Genomic DNA, 19,588 nt, shown 5'->3' on the forward strand with positions numbered 1-19,588 from the left:
ATTGCTTTAAGCAAGAATGGTCTTGACTGTACTATTATAATCTTTGGGGTGCCAAGGAAACCTCGAAATAAAGATTTATACAGTTAACAATGCAGTCAGATCTGTGCCAATCAAGTGTCAACACTTTTACTTTTTTTATGGCTTAAAGCTTATTAACTGATTCTATAAATTATATTTCACTATGAAACTTTTACCCAATGAAACTTTTACCCAATGAAATTTATATATTAATTTAATATCATTTGATTCTTTACAATATATTTTTATCTCTAAATTTATCTTTAATCTGATTTGTTGAAATGATTGTCCTTTTGTCTGTATGCAAATTAGCTTGTTTAAAAGACCCCTACACAGACAGAGGGACACACAAGATACAGGAAGATCAGATGGGATAGGAGATAGGGTTAAGGCATTTATTAGCCCTTGATATGATCTTGTATATAATGTATTATATTTAACTGTATATAAAGGAATACTGAAACAGATTTTGACTTGGACTTTTAATGCACAGTGACCACCTTCACCAGAATACTTCTCCATGAATGAGCTATATACACCCCAATCATAGCACATCCATATGTATGAAATATTACATATGTATCACCTGGGTGCATATTCAAATGAAGAATAGCCCCGAACCGTTGGTGATATGTCCCCTACCTTTTGAAGTGGGTCAGTGGTGGACACTGGATAATTGGTGAGCAGGTTAGGGGTCCTTCTGCAAGAAAATTGAGAAAAATCAACATGTCAATAGTTATTTGTGGTGCATATCTGGTCTCGAATATAACATTCAATTTCATTAGCTATATTACCCGAACCAACAGAAAGAACAAAATGGACTTGGCTAAATTATCAGAAAAAGGTTTTCACAGAACCCAATTTAGAAATTCACCATATGAAAATTCTACCTCAATTAGAGTTATTGCTTCCCAAAGTCTTGGCCAATTAAATTGCTAATCTCTGACAAGCTAATCCATTATTTAAAAAAAACAACAAAAACAACATTTTGTATGTATTTAACCGTCTTGATATTTATTATATCAAGTTAAAACATTGAAATTATTCATTTTGTCTCTTTGTAAAAGATATAAAATGACAGTACATAAGATATGGTAAGCACTTAACCTAAACACTGCACCTGAAAATGCATTGATAAAATCCAAGATTGTGATGAATAACTCCTTACCATTTACCTCGAGTCCATGTCTTTACCATTTACCTAGAGTCCATGTCCTTACAGAATCCCTGAACAATGCAGGCAAGATTCAATTCTCAGTGATAAATTAAGTGCATTTCATCAAAACTAATGGATCTTAAATTAGAACCAGTGGTTGTCAGTGATTGACCCCCTTGAGAAAATTATATCTTATAGTATATGTAGACTTCTGTAAAACTTTTAAGTTATACGACAAGAGTTTTAGAGTGTATCTTGAACAAACATATTGGAAGCCATATCTTTGGTAAAAAAATAATTCTTCTGCAGTCAGAAATTCAAATTGGAAGATTCGTGGTGATAAATACCCATTTTAAACACAAGTGAGATAACTCGATTGACATTTTCAAAATGGATAACGATTGCTCATGTAAGTCTGTATATCACAATATTTTAATGAACGATTTTGTTATTTCTGCAAATTTTTCATTCTTTAATTGTCAATGTGGCTACTGTAGACAGTAAACAGTCTTGATAAAAACAAGAAACTTATTGTTTAAACATACATTTTGTTGCTTCTATTAAAATCAGTAATTACTACAATGTTTTGTGTATTATTCAATTATTGTTGGTTAGCAGAGCAGACCTTCCAGAAGAATCACACCAATAACATATTCAATTTATTTCCAGTTTTAAATAAGATAAAAAAAACAGTTGTAAATTCCCATGGTTTTTATTCATTTCTGAATTTTTTTTTGGACAAATAAAATGCACATTATACAATTTACACGATATTCAAAAATATTTCACAATATGTTTTTCGGCTGTAAGAATCAGTCTTTTAGCTACCAAATGATATTATCTTCAGCTGGAAGCTGGCAATATCCAATACCATATACTACCATTAATTTTAAGACGTCAAGTTTTCACAATTTGTTTTTTGAAAGATGTAATCAGTTGAATACAAAAGATTATGGTTATATAATAATGCCATGCATCAAGTATTTTTTTTTCTAAGTTTTTTGATATCATTTTAGATATATTATGTCTACATATCAATTCTCCTAGGATGCCATTTCCAGATTCAGACAGATTAATTTCAAATTAAATTCTCAAACTTTGTCACATTAACCATTTTATCGAATGTTTTATCTGAGAAAAAGGTCTGGGTTTTTTCTCTTTCTCAAGATTATATTGTCTTCTCTAAGAATGTGTATCCAGTCTATCTCAGCTACGTCCATGTTTGTAGTGTCTGGATTTTGTTGGGCAGTGATCCTGCAGTGTATATTACAAATACAAAAACAAGTACTGGCCTCAGCTAGGTAGGTTTATCTGAATTGTTCGTCATAGCAATTAAATAATTTAAGTGTGTCCAGTGGGATGGGGAATTTGATTAACTAATGAGTTGTCTTATCTCTTTACCAATAAGAAATGTAAATTTATCATTGTGCAGAGAACAATAGAGAAGATAAGAAGCATGAGATGAAGGATATAGTTACATGTGACCAGATACAAATTAGATATTTTGTGTGTCTGCTTGGGTGAACAAGTAAGAAGAATGGATTAATAAGAATTCAGAAGATATCTTGGAGATCTGTATCCGAACCTGTAGAGAATAGAGAAAAAAGGTATTGTAAATGACATTTTCTATGATTTGAAAAATTAATTTTTTTTTTACATTGATTTTATTTATATCAAGCCTGTATCTAATTTTCTACAGGTACTACAGGCATTATCAGGAACAGTCATATATGTCATAATTAGTATCAAATGAAAGTGTTCTTAAAAAAGATTTCTGATCCATTTGTATGGAGTGGCATTGGTACCATTTGAAGTTTATTAATAGTGAGGAATGTCAAGATAATGACTTTAAATTTGATGATAAATTGTTGAATTCCATTTGGCATGGGTTTTTATACGTGTATGCCAACATTTACACAGGACCTCAGTTTGTTGTCCCTAGCCAGGCTAGACATGGTTCCTGGTAAAGGAAAACCAGGCAGGGAAATCCTGAGGAACTTTCTCAATCAACACCTGGACATCTGGTTTATAAGTTGGTGTCATACTCATTGAACCATCATGAGGACTACATATAAGGCATCTAATTATAATTGCAGTCTTTTACTAATGTATGAAAGCACATATGGGACTCCTTAGGCCACTTTACGGACCTCCTAAAGAATTGTAGCCAGCTAGAAAACAGCTAAGAAAAAAGTACATGAGAGTTGGCTGAAAAGTTCTAAGTCTATATGTGAAAGACCTCTACAAAGGCGATGGTTTCCATTTATTTTGCTAGATAGTCCCCTTCGAGGTATACATACGTTGAAAGGGCTGGATGTCAGACAGAGGCAGGAAGAAATTTTCTTCAGCCACCCTAAAAAAGTTGTTCAAAGCTGACATGACATCATCGTTACCGTCCTAGGAAAATTACAACCAGCTAGTTCTATTTCTATTTTTGGAAACGGGTCTCATCCCATCTACTTCATACTTCGAGAATAGATCTCTGCCCTAAATGGTCGCCATATCCAATAATTAGTGTACTGTTTTGTAATGCTGTTCTACTCTGTTTCACACCTGTCATACACACAAAGGTTAAATAAACTTCTCAATTACGTTCAATGGAAGCCGAATAAATACTTAACAAAATTATTGAAGTATACTTAGTGTTTTCGACTAAAATCATTGATTTAGGACATAAAATGTTGGTCAACTCGCTTAGTGTCTGTTCACAAATGGAGCTAACTGCAGACAGGCAGCCTATGTTTAGTATGGTCTCATCCATGATTACAAATCTGACCAGCGCTCATATCATACACTATTTGTATCAAGTGCATTAAGGAGTCATTGTTTTTGCCTTTGAATGAGAGAGTCTGTACAAAAGAAAAATTTTTTTTTTAATTTAACGCTCTGTAACCTTCTGTTCCAGAGTTGCTTGTGAATGCGATAGAGACTAATTTTTAATGGATTTTGTCCAAGCCTGTGAACAAGAAATAGATTAGATTTCTTAAAAGTGTAAAGGATCCTTATCACATTTGTTGAACAACCAAGCTTTATATTTGGATAAGCTGCTGTTTATGGCTATCTTTTTTGCGAGACAAAGATGCTCTGTGGGCGTATTTCCATGCTCGGGGTGACTATCTTATAATTGATTTGAACTTAAAGTTAACTGTGGGTTTTTCACTCTAATTAAAGACTTAAAGACTAAAATATCTTTTCTCATCCAATGTTACAAATGTTCCCAAGAGACCTATATTCATTGCTTTGCTATTGTCAGAATACTAAAACCACAGCTTTCAGTATAAATGGAAATTTATGCTAAACAAATTTACCCCATTATTATTACAGTAAACATGGGTATAAACAGTAGTTGTCCAGTTAGTCTAGAAAATGTTGCCTTTTAGTGCTAGAAGTCTACCAGAATTTATGCCTCATTTCATTGAGTTTATTAGTCACTATTGATTTTGTCTCCGCATGACAAATCAACTTCAATCACCACTTATCTTTATAATTATAGTTGACAGTTTAACTTACACATCGTAAGTGGTATTTGCATGCCTATCATAGTTTCTTACAGGAATAGTCTGACAAATTAAGTCGCCTACATAGTGATAGAGGCTGGAATGTGAGAAACAACATGTTCAAATTACAAAATACAATGTTAGCTTCAACAGAGACATTTCTCGTGTAATTGCAACTACTTTGGAAGCAAAAGTTTGGTGAACTTAAAGGTATTTATGTTATCTAGAAATATTCTAGATCTTTGTTACTTAGAATAATATTTACAAGTTTTGGGTTTTTTTTTTTGCAGGGTTGTTTTGGGAATTGAAACCATTGCTTCAATGACTCATAAATAGAGATGCATATTAAGCTTGTTTGTTTTAGAACACCCGTTACCACTTCTCATATGTGTGGGGATTACATAATTTTTACGATGGTTCAAAATATTAATTTATTGATAGTTTTAATTAATTTTTTATCTTCTGTGATAAAGTGATAATGTCTACAACTGCGTCATATGAAATACAATATACAAGTCGTATAAGTTACGTGTCTAAACTCTTATCTTATGAAACAGACGCCAGAAATAGATGAGTTTCATGATGGCAGCAAATGACATTAGAATTATGAATGATAAATGTTCATTACTCTTATTGATTTCTGTTGTCTTATTCCAACTGTCCACCATGGTTGAATGATTGACAGCATTTCAGGTGGGTCGAATTATCCAGAACAAAAGATGGCAGATTCTCTTTGTTATGTTCTTCAGGTTAATAAAAGGTGACCAGTCATATATTTCAGATTAGTACTTGAAGCCAGTATGGATGATTATTTTGTTTAATGAATCAGATAAAATATTGAATCACAAAGTTGAATCCTATTCAGTTGTTGGTTGATTCCTACGTGAGGTTAGCAACTTTTTGTAATTAAGAATATATTCTTACAGTTCAGTTCAAGTATTATAATTTGGATAGAATGATATTAATTGCTGGTTTGTTTGAGCGTTAATTGATGAAATTTGGACAAATATATTATGATTTCTTTATATGAATGGTAATATTGTTGTTGTTGACTTTTTATTCATTAGACTATCATGTTTTTGTGAATTTATATTTTTTCAGGATTGTTATGAATTATTTCCAAAAGTTTGATTTTAGAATTATACTTTTATTTTGTCTGACCACTGTAACTGGTATTTTAGAACAGTTTTTAATGATTTATATGAAATAAACTGTCATTTGTTGTATCAATAATGATGAGAATTCTATTAACTGACATCTAAACCTGGTATTTGAATGCAAATTCTAGTAATTATATTTTGCATTTTTATAAAGCAGAATTTTTTTTATATAAAGCAGCTATTTTTGTTAAAACAATAAGATAATTTTATTCACCCAAAAATAAAAATGTTTTAAGATAATTTGATGGTACCCCTTGGATTAGTAGAACATAATGATTGTGATAGGGATAGGTTACTGTTTGTCTTTAAAACAGAATTGTTTGTCAATTGTGGTTGAAAGTTTTGTTCACAAGGTAGTGGATTAAATTATTTTGTAACAATTTTCCACTACTCAAAATACAAATGTGCTGTCATCTTTTGATGTTGTGGGTATCCTTATTTCAAATAATGTATTGGCAAGATATTGTAGATGTGTGATACATGCAGGATAGTGTATTTTAAGTTGTTTAAAGGTCTAGAGCAAGACATTGCGTAATATATTAGATACATATAACACTCTCATGCCCTTGTGCGGTATCTATATATTACTTAAAGGAGCTAAATCGCTAAATTTGGTACCTAGAAATTGACCAAATGAGTCGCAACGGATATAATAATGTAATCCTATTGTATATAAACTGATTTACATTCATGATTCAATTGTTTCTGTTTTTACTCTAATTTCAAATCAGTTATGTCCAGCGAAATACGGCATGAGTCTCAACCGAATGGCAATTTCTAGCGTCTGGTTATTCCAGTCTATTGCACATGCTCTCCAGATAAGATATGGCGTCACTGTTTGACATGAGTTGTGCAATATGTCTAGCCTTGTTCTTTCTGGTCACTTATTACAAATGACGCTGAAACGCACTATGGTACACGATTCGTGTACCAATGCTAAAATGTTTATTTTGTCTTAAATATTGGATATCAGAAGCCTACCTTTTCCCGGTAAGATCACAACATCAATGTTGATTTAAATTGACAAATAATTCGTGTTTTCAACGTGTAAGACTTTGGATGATATTGATTTAGAGACTTAGCTACTTTAATCTCTCACTCTCACTCTCAATCTTTAAACATACATATATTGAATTCATGAAGATTACTGTATTTTGATCAAGACTTCCAAGGGAATAAAATCTCTGTGTCATTTTGTTTTTTTGCGTGTAATAAAGATCAATGTTGTTAACATGTATGTGCATGGTCCTTGTAATTATCCTGATATTTTTACATCAGTTTAACAAACTATACCCAAAGGCTGGGATGATTATAGTTTAACTTGACGTTTCTGTACCAGAATTATGTGATTAATGATTTTGCAAGTAAAATCCATTAATTATTGTCCAAAGAATAAATTTTGCGTGGTATCGTAAATTATCTTTTATGTCTGAACAGAAAGGTCTAATGATCATAGAAATATCATTTTATCATGCTTTCTAGTCTATATTAAGAGCAGGGTTAAAAGTTGCCATATATGAGAGGAATATTGTTGAAATTTGTTTAGGGTTCTTTATTAAAGGAAAAGCCCATCATGTAGTGATTAAAACTGGTGAGTTCAGTCTTCAGGGTGAAAGACAGTTTCAATTCTTTATTCTGTGTCCTGTACATGTAGATTTGGTCCCCAAAAGTTCCACTCTGTAATTACCAGAGTTATAGTGGTAAGTGTCACTCATGCAATTGAGAAATGAAATTCCTTAAAAAAGTCACTAACCACCATATTTTGATTTGAAAATTTCTGACAAAGAGGTTATATCATCTCATTCTGGCAATTGATTTTCATACTTCAAGCCACTTTTATTTATGGTGTCCTGTCCCAGTAAGTAAAGAGGAAAAAATATTTCATGCACTATACAAAAGTACAACAAATTTTGTTAGATGATGAGATATCTTCATATGGGAAGTGGTATCAGGTGTTTAGAAAGAGTTTTCACAAAGTTTGCTGAAGAGTTAATATTGGGGTAAAGATAATTGTGAACATTTGTATTATTAGTTTTAGTAAATGTATAAAATCAACTACAAACTATTGCACTATTTAAATAGTGATGGGTGCACTAGGCAATATATGCTTAATATTTCTAGAATATCTGACACCACTTCAACTTTGAGGATTTTGTTCAGTTAATACACATTTGTAACATCTGGAATTTAAGACAATAAATCTGTAAATTTTATTAAATATACATTTTGATATGTTATATTTATAACACAGCTTTCATGAGTTAACAGGTTTAACCACAGAGGCCTTAAGCCTATAGATGTTATACATGTCAACGAATGACCTGTAACATGTACACCTGCTCAACATGCTCATTGTTATTGCAAAGAAAACCCACCCCACTTCTCTATATGATTTCTACTAAAACTGGCATAAACCAGCATAAGTGTGCAATAACATTGAAAATGTTTAGTTATTGCACAGTTAAGATCCACATTATGAGGGAAAATAATCTGCTTATTCAACGAAAAGAACAAAGAAAGATTTCCCATCCATGTTACAAATTTGACTGGTGAAATAAAAAATGGTATGAATATATTTAATTGACTCGTGGGAATAAAACGTAGGATTTAAAGTGTATTTAACAAACAGTGTGAGAATGTTTTAGCTAATAGTTAATTTATTGACTCTTGTCTTCTTTAAATAACATTTAATGAGTGGGATCATGACACCATAGGACTTTAAGCTGGGCAGGGATGATGGGACAATGAATTGTTTTTACTATTTTTACCTGGACTATATCAACAACTGACCCTATAACAGTTTGTTCTGAAAATAACACAACACTGATAGCGGATTAGCATCCAGCCATTTTTACAAGGTTTTGTTCTGATTCTAACATGGTGTTCGAGGATGTTATTTTTAGCATCAGACTTTTTCTTTTTTAAAAATAATATGTTTATTGTCCAGTTTAGCAAGACGGACAATCCCAGAGGTGTGACTTTCACTTACAGAATGAGTGACTGAAATGGGGTTTAAAATGTGCTATATGGGAAATTCTGCCCAGACATCCAAATGACTAGACACTGTTCCTGCCTGGCCCTTAGTCCTGCTCAACTGACAAGGGGAAACCATACTGGAAAATCCGGGGGAGTTTTCTTGGACAACACCAGGATTGAATCCCGGACCTCCTGGTTAGTGAGATAGTGCTTTACACACTTAAATTCTTAAACCTAACCCAGGTACACAGAGGACCAGGCTCCCAGTTACCTATTTAGGGTGCCAGTCCGGGTTACCCATTTAGGGTATTTTCCGGTATTTAGTGTGTTTTCCGGTATTTAGTGTTTTTCCATTGTTTTCCGGTTGTTTTCAGGTGTTTTCCAGTGTTTTCCGGTATTTAATGTTTTTCCGGTGTTTTCCGGTATTCAGTATAAAATGGTGTTTTCCGGTTGTTTTCTGGTGTTTTCCAGTGTTTTCCGGTATATAGTATTGCCGATGTTTTAAATAAAATAATTTCTTTATGCATTATGTTAGAACTAAATCTGCCTATTGCAAGTCTTTATTTTGGCTCCAAAAGTTACTTGAACTATTATTTAGACGTTTATTCACATGAAAAGCTATTTTCAACTCTCTAGATCATCGGACACCCACAAGATTTAATAATTTAATGATAAAATGGATAATTAAGACTTAGACTTGATTGTCAAGTACTGTTGCTATGATAATAAACAATCTATGCTACATCTTCAAGCACTCATAACTTTGCTCAGAATAAAGTAATATGAATAAAATATTCGATATATTCATCTATATTTGAATTGTTATAGCAAGAAAGGCCAACTCTTTATCTAAATCTCACATAATGCATGTTTAAGTATATTGGGCTCAAAAGATTTATACTAAGAGGAGTTCTACTTATTTTGTGAACCCTGTAAATAAAGTACTGGTGCTGTAGATATTGATTAATAGATCATAAGGAATATCTTCTTACCCTACAAACTAAGGCCAATGCTAAGATTAATTGTTTGAGAATATCCTATATTTTGAAGCTTTGTTTTAAAAAGATGCTTATTTATGGTACAGTGCTTATCACTTCCATAAGAATGATCAGATTTTCTTAAAAACTGGTCTTATTCCCAAGATAAAGTACAGTTTATCCAAAGTGTGCAGTGTAAAGTTTACTATGACACTGAATAAATGATATTTTTTTTTGCCAATCTAAATAATTTGCCAGGAGTCGTATTTATTAATGCAATAATCTCTTTTTATGTGTTTGGAACTTGAAATGTATTAGTATGGGAACATTAATTGTCTGTAGGGTAACTAGATTATAATACACTGATATGCCAACTGTGTAATTTGTCGTGGTTTTTCTTTTGATTGCTTTATGGTTATACAACATGTTTAATTTCATTTTGTACTTTGTTTGATATTGGTCTTAGATCTGGCAGACGCATTCTTGGTGCATCGTCTGAGATATTGTAATACTTTGTGTGGTTATATTAACTGATGTTTGAGGCAAGACTGAAATTTATTCCAAGTATGAGATTCCAAGTATTGACCTCCATGAAGGTGATAAATATGCGATGAAATGAAATGTGACTACACTTCAAATTATCAAGTGAGTTGGTTTGCCCGTACTCTGCTGACAGTCTGTGATAATCAAGAATGAAGCTTCTTGAACCAATATAGTTCTGTTTTCAATGAATAGATTTGGTAAAAAGGTAGAAGCATTTCATAGCATTTCATAGATCTGTTTTCAGTAGATGGAACTGAAAATTTTCAAAAACAATTATGCTTTATAAAATTATGTTTAGGTTGGATATTCAGTTTTATGGTAATGTATTTTCTCTCTGTTAATCACTTTAGTAATGTATTTTTAGAAATTGCTTGCTTACTTGAAATGACTAATTAACCACTTAAATGTATTTATTTGTTTGCTCAGTGGATGGATATCTGTCCACATTTTAAATTTAAGATTTACAGATAGAGCCAATGCTTAAATAAGCTTAGGGGGCCTATGTATAACTGATTTTGTGTTCGAAAGCTTAGGCCATAAACAAATCTAAAATTCTTAACAAAGTGAATTTTTAGTTGTTTCTTCACTTAATTCGACGGTCAACAATTTACTTTGATTTCTTGTGAATAGTCTGCAGACTACATTTATAATCTGATATAAGCTGTTAGTGCAGTGAGGAAGCCTATTGAATACCTGATAAAAACTTCCAGAGTTAATGCCAATGATTACTTTGTATAAACTTCTAAATGCTCTAACAAAAGTGTTATCATCAGCTCTGTTTGTGTATCAAGGAATCTTATTGAATTTCTGATAATAACTTCCATTTAAGTTTTACCATATTTGTGGAATGCCTGGCAACCTATCTTTCATTGAATAGGTGATTTTGATTTTGTTAAAATCGACTGGTTGGTGTATTTTTGTTTAGAATTGTAAAGTGCAATGGGTCATCTCCACCAACTATGTCAAAATACTAATATCATGAGCAAATACAGGCCGTCTGGTCTGTCAATAAATGCCTTTTAAACTGCATGTTAAAGCACTGTACCACTCATCTTATCCCCTTCTTTAAAACAAAGAAACCCACAAAGCAAAATAAGTAGAACACGGTTCTTTACACAACGCTAACAAGATCATCTCTAATTGTCATCTGTGTCACGGAACGAAGGATTTAGTCCCTCATTTAAATGTGCCATCAGCAATTTCAAAAATCAAATCCAAACTTGGAAAGTTAAAGAAGGACAAATCTTCAAATCTGTTGGAGTATTTACAGAAGATTTGACCCTGTTTTAAGAAAATTGCATAACTAACCACCGAGGACTAGCAGACAAATATTTGGATTTGTTCTGCAAACGTTGTCGAGATGGTCCCAATTCCAGTCCCCTGTCAGTAAGTGATGTTTGTTGGAAGAGAGCGTAGAGTTGGATCGTCTACTTTGAGTCAATACATTCTATGTGTTATCTGCTAATTTTGTTCATCTGGTATCTAGTCCGAGTGATTTTATACACTTGATTTACGGTAATTTACTTTACGCTATAGTAAACAGGATTATTGGAGCAGAAGTGAAATATGAATCGTGAATATAGGATTTTTTCGAATCTTCTGTTTGTGTGATAATTTGTTATGATTGGTCTCAGGTGTTGGTAAGTTGATAATCAATTTTCACAATCTTGTATCATATAATATTAATAACTGAAGTCCTAATATGCCGGAATTCCGGTTAAATATTGACTCTTAATATAAGATCATAGACGATCAAAGACATTTTTATTTAAAAAGATTTTGGTCCTGAAATTATTCAATTTGATCATTTCTGATTTAAGTTTTGGTTATTTAAAGTTTAGATTTGATTTCACACTGCCAACTTTATGTGTCTTAGACAAATCAATCAAATATTTTTTTTTTTTCATACAAGCCACACTATTCTTCACAGAGGTATTTTTAATATCAGGAACATAATAACAATTGTCTTTGTACATATTTTTGAATTTTAAGATTTATGTGAATGATGTGACTTGTTTTGCTGTTAATTATAATTATGTGCCCAACCAGACTCTGTATTTGAAATCAAATTGAAAACTAAATTATACTGAGGCTGCACTATTACGCCGATTGCTGTTAGGTGGGATTTGGCATTGCTTGTAGGAGGCTAGCTTTAACAAAGTGCTGGTTTAACCATTAAGCAAAATAAGTATATGCTTAGGGTATAATGGGAATGGGGGCACCACAGAATGTCTGCATGGTTAGATGCAAAATTTTAAATATTTAATTTAAAAATTAGTTAAGAACTTTCAATTAGTTTTTCATTGTTTTTGTCTCTTCATACTGTTATTTTGTTTGTCGCAATTAATGATGATGTTTATAAAATCCCTGAAAAACTCTAATCATGTGCTTGGTGGTTGTTTATGGTTTATTATAGTTTATATTTTGAATTACATATATATGAGGGCACCAAAAGCTTTTAAGTATTAAGGGCCTCTTTAGGTTTTAATCCGGCCCTGCTATAACATGGGTTATATCAGTGAACCCCAATAACAGTGTTATAGTGAAATCACAGTACGTAACCATTGAATTGGATGAGTATAAGAATTACCTCTGTTTTATACAGTAATAGTCTTGCATAAAACCATTTGTGTTTATCATTACCATTATATAATCAATCCTATCTTTGGAGAATGTCAGCGTTACCTATAGAAAATCCCCCCCTCCCCCACCAAAAGTATCCATGACTTGCATGTCAGTGTAACATTAATCACTGCTGTCTATAATGTTATTGTCTAATAAATCATTACATAAATGATATAAGCAGTTATAAGTCCCTCCATTATTTCTAAGCTCATTAATCAAGATTTGTCTGGATGTTATTTATCTCTTTTCACGTAATGATCAGGAGACCGCTTCCAGTCCTGTAAAGTTGGTCTCAAATTTAAAGCAGTGTCTAGCTTTCTCAACTGTAGTTAAAGAATTCAAGAGCTAAATTTGCCTATTGCTGGTCTTTCTTTATGCCTTATATAGTTATTATATGAATTATTAATTAGACATTTATTGACATGACCAGACCATAATAAACTCTCGATGCCATCAGATGCAGGAGATTTTAACTATAGGTTAGAACGGTTCAGCCATTTAATGATTTAATTTAATAATGGAGAAGCGAGACTAAGCCTTGAATATACCTCTACCTTGGTTTCAATAATTAACAAGCAATCTTGTCAAAACTACAAACCGTGATAACTTGGCTCAGAAAAAAGTAATTCAAATGAAATTTTCAATTCATTTTTCTCGGCAATACTATATACCAGACAACACCGGCAATACTATATACCAGACAACACCGGCAAACACTCCCGGAAAACACCATGTTATACTGAATGCTGGAAAACACAGGAAAAACACTAAATACCGGTAAATACACTAAATACCGGAAAACACCCTAAATAGGTAACCCGGAGCCTGGTCCTCTGTGTGCGGGGGGTTAGGGTTAGGTTTTTCCAGTGTTTTCCAGAGGACCAGGCTAGGGTTAGGTTTAGGGTTAGGTTTTTCCGGTGTTTTCCGGTATTTAGTGTATCTTAGGTAAATTGTGGGAGAGAGAGAGAGAGAGAGAGAGATGGGGTTTAACATCCACTTAATGCAAATTATTCATGGGTCTTTAGCAGTGGAAGGAAACCACATGAGGTTGGGCAAGTGACACTGCTCCTTGAGATTGAAACCATGCCACTTGATTTAAAGTTGCATGTGTTAGACCACTCACCACACCGCTTGTAAACGTATCATAATTGTGAAAGGTTGATTTAGGGACTATTTAGTGCCATAGTTCCTACAATTTAAATGTTACTGTACATGATCTCTGTCAAATATCATACTGTTTACAGTGCTATGTGGGACATTTTATCTGAACATCGGCACTACAGACTACTCTTTTTTCAAATTATAACTGGCAAATTTCACTAATCTATATAAATTTAAAGCACAGGAAAAATACCTTAAGCAACAGACTCGACAAGAAGAGTATTTGTATTTCAGGACGCATTTCTGGTGCAAGCCCTTTATCTACCTGTGGAATAAAATATCTCTTCTTCTAATCCAGTCTTGTCAAGTTCATTTCTTGGGTAATATTACCCATCATTTAGTTATATTATATTCTTTGGGTCCCCAACTGTATCACTGAGACCCGATCTTGCCTGCACTGTACAAGGATTCCTCCATGCATTGGCTGTACTTCTAGTAAGGAGTTAATTTGTCCTAGTCTTGAATTTTATTATATCTTCAAATTAAGATTATAAGAATTTGGTGCTTTTGTTGTCCTAAAATGTCTTGAAAAATTCCTATTTGGATAGGGAGCCTCTGTAACTAGGTGGGTAAGACGCTGGCTCGCTAGTCTGGAGGTCGCATGTTCGATCCCTGTATTGGCCGAGATAGTTCATCGGGATTTTCAACGTGGTTTCCCCTTGTCAGTGGTGTAGGATGGAGGGCCTGACAAGGACAGGTGTTTAGTCATTCGGATGGGACAAAAAATGAGGGCCGGTGTATACATTGGCATGCACGTAAAAAGATCCCTTGGCAGTTGGATTTCGATATAAGAGCAGGCCGTAGTGCCACTACCCGGGCTAAATTTCCCTCATAGCACACTGTATGGCATATTCCCGTCTTCATTTGTACAGTCAGAGCAGAACAGTAGGACGATAAACCCCATTTCATTTCATTTCCTCTTTTGGAGGGATGTATGTATGCCTTTAAAAGTTTAATATCATCCAGGATTATTATAATGTGTAAAAGATAATTTTATTTTGCATGTACTATTGATTCCCGTCATGTTGGGTTTGCCATGAATATAAAATGTGTAGGCTGTGGCTGTACTCAGTGGAATTAATGAAAATGTAAGAGAGTTGTTGTTATTGTACTTGTTAATTGGCTCTAATTAAAAGTCAGTTGAAGATAAGTAAATTATATTAAGAACTTAATATGTGTGACTATGTTTGAGTGGGTTATTTGATGTTTTCTTTAGCTGATGACACTGAATTTAACCTTTTGACCAAAGTCCTGTCACCATGAAGGAGTGGTCTTGACTCTTGTAATTTATGGTAATATGAGGGGTTACAAATTCTTTTAACAGTTTCTGAGAATCATTATAATTTGTAGGTAGTTTCACATTAAAACTTCTACTTATAATTTGAATGACGAAATCTTTTGTGAGATATATATGGCGGTTAAAAGATGTTATTTTAGTATCAGTCTAATATTTAAAAACGAGGATAGTTATTTGCATAAATCTAAAATTTTGGGTGAAAAAATGATGGCAACTCTTTTAGATTGCTGTAAAAAAATTTATATTTTCAATTGATTCACTTTGTGATTTAACTAATTTTCATTGATTTTAGTAGGAATTTTTTTTTTTTGATTTTTGTGATTTGCTATGACAAAGATTATATTTAGCCAGTCGAGCCCAAATTTGCCAGACAGGGACAAGTTGATAGGTAAAATTGTAATGATACTATCACCAGAAATGGTAATGAAGTAAACCACTGCTTGTTGTCTGTATTACGATACTTGCTTTGATTGCGACCATGCCCATGTAAATTTATAGTATATCTTTAGAGATGGCGACAGGAAAAAGATCAGACGTCGTTATTTAAGTGGCCATTTTCATTTGCTGGATGTCTTTTATATACCACAATACAGGAAGTTTTACGTGCATAATACAGGAAATCCTCCAGCTACTCTTAAAGAACAATAATTACTTTGAAAAAGGAAACAAATCTAAAAGCTAGTATGAAAGGCTAGCTATAAACAGGGAGGATAAGTCCAAGAGTTGAGAAAAGTAGCCTACACAACTGATGGAAACTTGAAGTCCTATATGGTCATTATTTTGTGTCTGTAATCTTTCATTGAGAAACAGATTTAGAAGCAGACGTCTGTTACTCGACCATCAGTTTATTGTGAGGATCTTCATTTGTACAGAACAGATACGAATATGGATTCCAAACAAAAAGGTATATTTTTGTGTTCAACTACATAGAAATGGATGTAATGAATACTGATATTGCTCTTGTGTGTGGATACATTTTAAATTACCTGCACCTTTAAAATAGATTTCTTTATACATTTAGTAATCATTTCAGATATTTTCAGAAGATAATTTGACTGAATTTGAGTGAAAACGAATTTAGATTAGAGAACTGAAGTTTCTATTAAATTACACTCTTGTTGACAGAATTTATTCTCTTAAGAGATGTAGTAGCTTTTATCTTGATTTTCTATTTGTTTGCGGAGAAAACGATCAAAGAAATATCCTGAGAGGTGTTATCAAAGCATCACTGGTTTGATTGATTACTGCGACTATTTTCTTCAAAGTTTCAAGAATCTGTCAGCTATTTAATTGAAGTCCTGATGTATTGGCATCTTTTTCAAGACTTATTGCCTTTAAATTCACCTTTTTTTAAATTTCTGGTGACATGATGATTGCTGAGCAGCAAATTTTATCATAGTCATAGGGAATTTGTTCCGTGGAAATCCCACGAACAATGAAATAGTCAAATGACCCAAAACCATACTTTGTTAAATATGAGAATAACATAATAGTTAGAGGGATGAATTATGACCAGACAGCAGCATTCCCATCTCCTTTTCATTGAATTCAAACTCTCAAGAGTTCTTTCACATCCACTCCAGTGTGTACATAGGTGAACCACAGTTTTTTTACCCCATCCATAGAACTAGGCAGCAGGCAACTATTTCTTTGTCAATGCTATAGGCACTACCCCAGACAAGTGTAAATTGGTCATCAGCCCATGATGAGAATCTGTAACATGGGAGATTCTAGTTAAGAGTTCAGTGCCCTTGCTGCCTACTCATCACAAATAAATGTTAAGTTGTATCAGATGGTTATAGAAAATAAGCATACTGATTTGATCCCATGTTCGCGAAGCTATGTTAACAAGCACTATCATATACTTAACCATTGCTGCAATAAGATAGAAATTATAGAATCTTTGTTTTCATTAAGTCATGAGTTATTTTGGATATGTATAGTTCATTTCAATATGAGCAGCAGTAGCAGAGAAATTACCAGTTGATTGTAACCATTGTAACCATTGCTACAGGAATATGGCCCCGAGTTCACAAAGCATTCTCAGACTTAAGTTAAGAATTTACTCAACTTTCAATCACTGTTTATGAGAAATATCTTTGATCCAGAAACACAAAACTTTGCACATAGTATCTTATTGATGATTTTGATACATTAAAACAACAAAGTTTTATAATGGGCTATATTTTGGATAAAATAAGGGGAACAATTTTGAGTAAATTCTTAACTTAAGTCTGAGAATGCTTTGTGAACTCGGGGCCTAGTCTTGGTAGATCTGAAGAAAAATTAGTTAAAAATATGGGAGAAATTATGTCAAATGAGAAGTGGTATCAGGTGTTTTAGGAAGTAAATTACATATGTCTTTAATTATAGCTAATTGGAAATATTTAAAAAGCTACAATCGGGACTATGAGAGTAGTCTTCAATTCTGAACAATTGAGATGTTTTTAAATCGTTTACCGATGTTGATGTGATTATCACTTTAATGTGTCCCCTTAGGCAGCCATTAAGGAATATTAGCATCCTATGGTGATCATTATCAAACAGATAATTGATTTAATGACATGACACTATAACCAACAAAACAAGCTAAATTGATAATGGTGCTAGGAACTATTTGCAGTCGATCTGGTGTGGAGAATTATCTACAGATTCAATGTGACGTACTTGCATGTAAATAGCTTTCATGTACTCCTCATCATTTTCAATTATCATTCATTTTTATATGCCAACATTTTAGTAAATAGACTTTAAAGTTTATTAGGGGGGTTGGATGGCCGAATGGTTAGCGTGTGCATGTTGTATCTTAAGGTCTGTCATTGAGTCAACTGGGTCCTCCGGTTTGTTCCCAATGCTAAAGACCACTATGTGTAAGCGACTTATCGAAATAAAATTGAACCATATGTTAGTCCCGAATTTACCCAGTTTGTGCCAAGTGGACGTTACACCCCATTTCTCTCTCTCTCTCTTAAAGTTTATTAAAGATTAAATCATTGTTTCACATAGTTATTATTGAATATGCAGATGGTGCAGTGTCTTCCAGAAGAAAGATAAGAACTTATTTCTGGAAGAAATTTGGAGCTGCGTTGGTCTAGTGAGTAAGGCGCTGGCTCACTAACCTGGAGGTCCCAAGATTGTTCCTAATGTTCCTCTGGCAAGAACAGTGGCTAGACATTCAGATGTGATGAGAAACCAAGGTCCTGTGTATACGTTGGCATTCACATAAAAGAACCCTTGAAGGTCGGAATTCAGTTGCCGTCATAGCATACTGCACGTTGTATGACAGTTATCATTAGCCCGGTTGGTGTAGAAAAGCAGGATGTTATACCCCATTTCTTCATTCATTCATTCATTTAATCGAGAAAAAATTGAATGAAACATATATAAAATGAGGGAAAAAATGATATTTATTTAATCTAATGTTCACAAATGAAATTTAAACATTAACTGTGGCTTTGTTTTGCATGTCTACAAGTAAGGTATTTCTTCCAAGTGGAAAAAAAAAGCATGAATTAGACATTTTTATCAGATCAGTGTGAACTGCTTGCTCCAATCTAATCAGAATTTGGGACCGAGGTGGCTAAGTGAATAAGACATTGGCTTGCTAACCTGAAGGTCCTGTGTTCAATCCCGGTGTTGGCCGAGAGAAACTTCCTCTGGAATTTCAAGCGTGGTTTTCCTTTGTCAGGGGTGCAGGACAGAGGACTTGACAAGGACAGCTGCCTAGCCGTTCAGATGGGACGAAAAACTGAGCCCCCGTGTACACATTGGCATACCCATAAAATAATCTTTAACAATTGGAATTCGATATAAGAGGAGCCTGTAGCGCCACTGTACGGGCAAAATTTCTCTCATAGCACACTGCATTATGTATGACTGTCTTCATTAGCTCAATCTGTGCAGAAAAGTAGGATGTTACTTTAACTGGAATGATGGTTTACTTTGAATTCCATCAATTGTCATTTTATCATCTTTGGCCTCTGAGGAGCATGCACAAGGTTTTCATGACAGGCAAAAACTTTATAACTAATCGTCCTATAAACGAAACTTGAAAACTCTTAATCCCAAACCTGTAGACCCTGCACAAGGTTTACATGATAAGGGCCTAAACTCTTTTACAAATTGTCCCATAGTACTTAAACAGATGTTGAAAACTCTGAACTGTAGAGCCTGCACAA

At 33.4% G+C, this 19,588-nt stretch overlaps 1 protein-coding gene across 3 annotated transcripts in view; it reads left to right on the forward strand.

Moving 5' to 3' along the window:
• The first annotated feature begins 2,653 nt into the window (after positions 1-2,653).
• Positions 2,654-19,588, forward strand: part of LOC126830874 (uncharacterized) — a 32,069-nt gene continuing 15,134 nt past the window's right edge. Inside the window, exon 1 of one of the 3 annotated variants that reach the window (XM_050561334.2) lies at positions 2,654-2,781. The gene's annotated coding sequence lies outside the window, so the exon portion shown is untranslated. Of the gene's footprint in view, positions 2,782-11,571; positions 11,968-16,029; positions 16,315-19,588 lie in introns of those variants that run through there. The other 2 variants (XM_050561333.2, XM_050561335.2) reach the window with 2 other exon arrangements.

This window comes from Patella vulgata, chromosome 8 (genome assembly GCF_932274485.2).
Source record: "Patella vulgata chromosome 8, xgPatVulg1.2, whole genome shotgun sequence".
In the NCBI taxonomy this organism is placed as follows: domain Eukaryota; kingdom Metazoa; phylum Mollusca; class Gastropoda; family Patellidae; genus Patella; species Patella vulgata.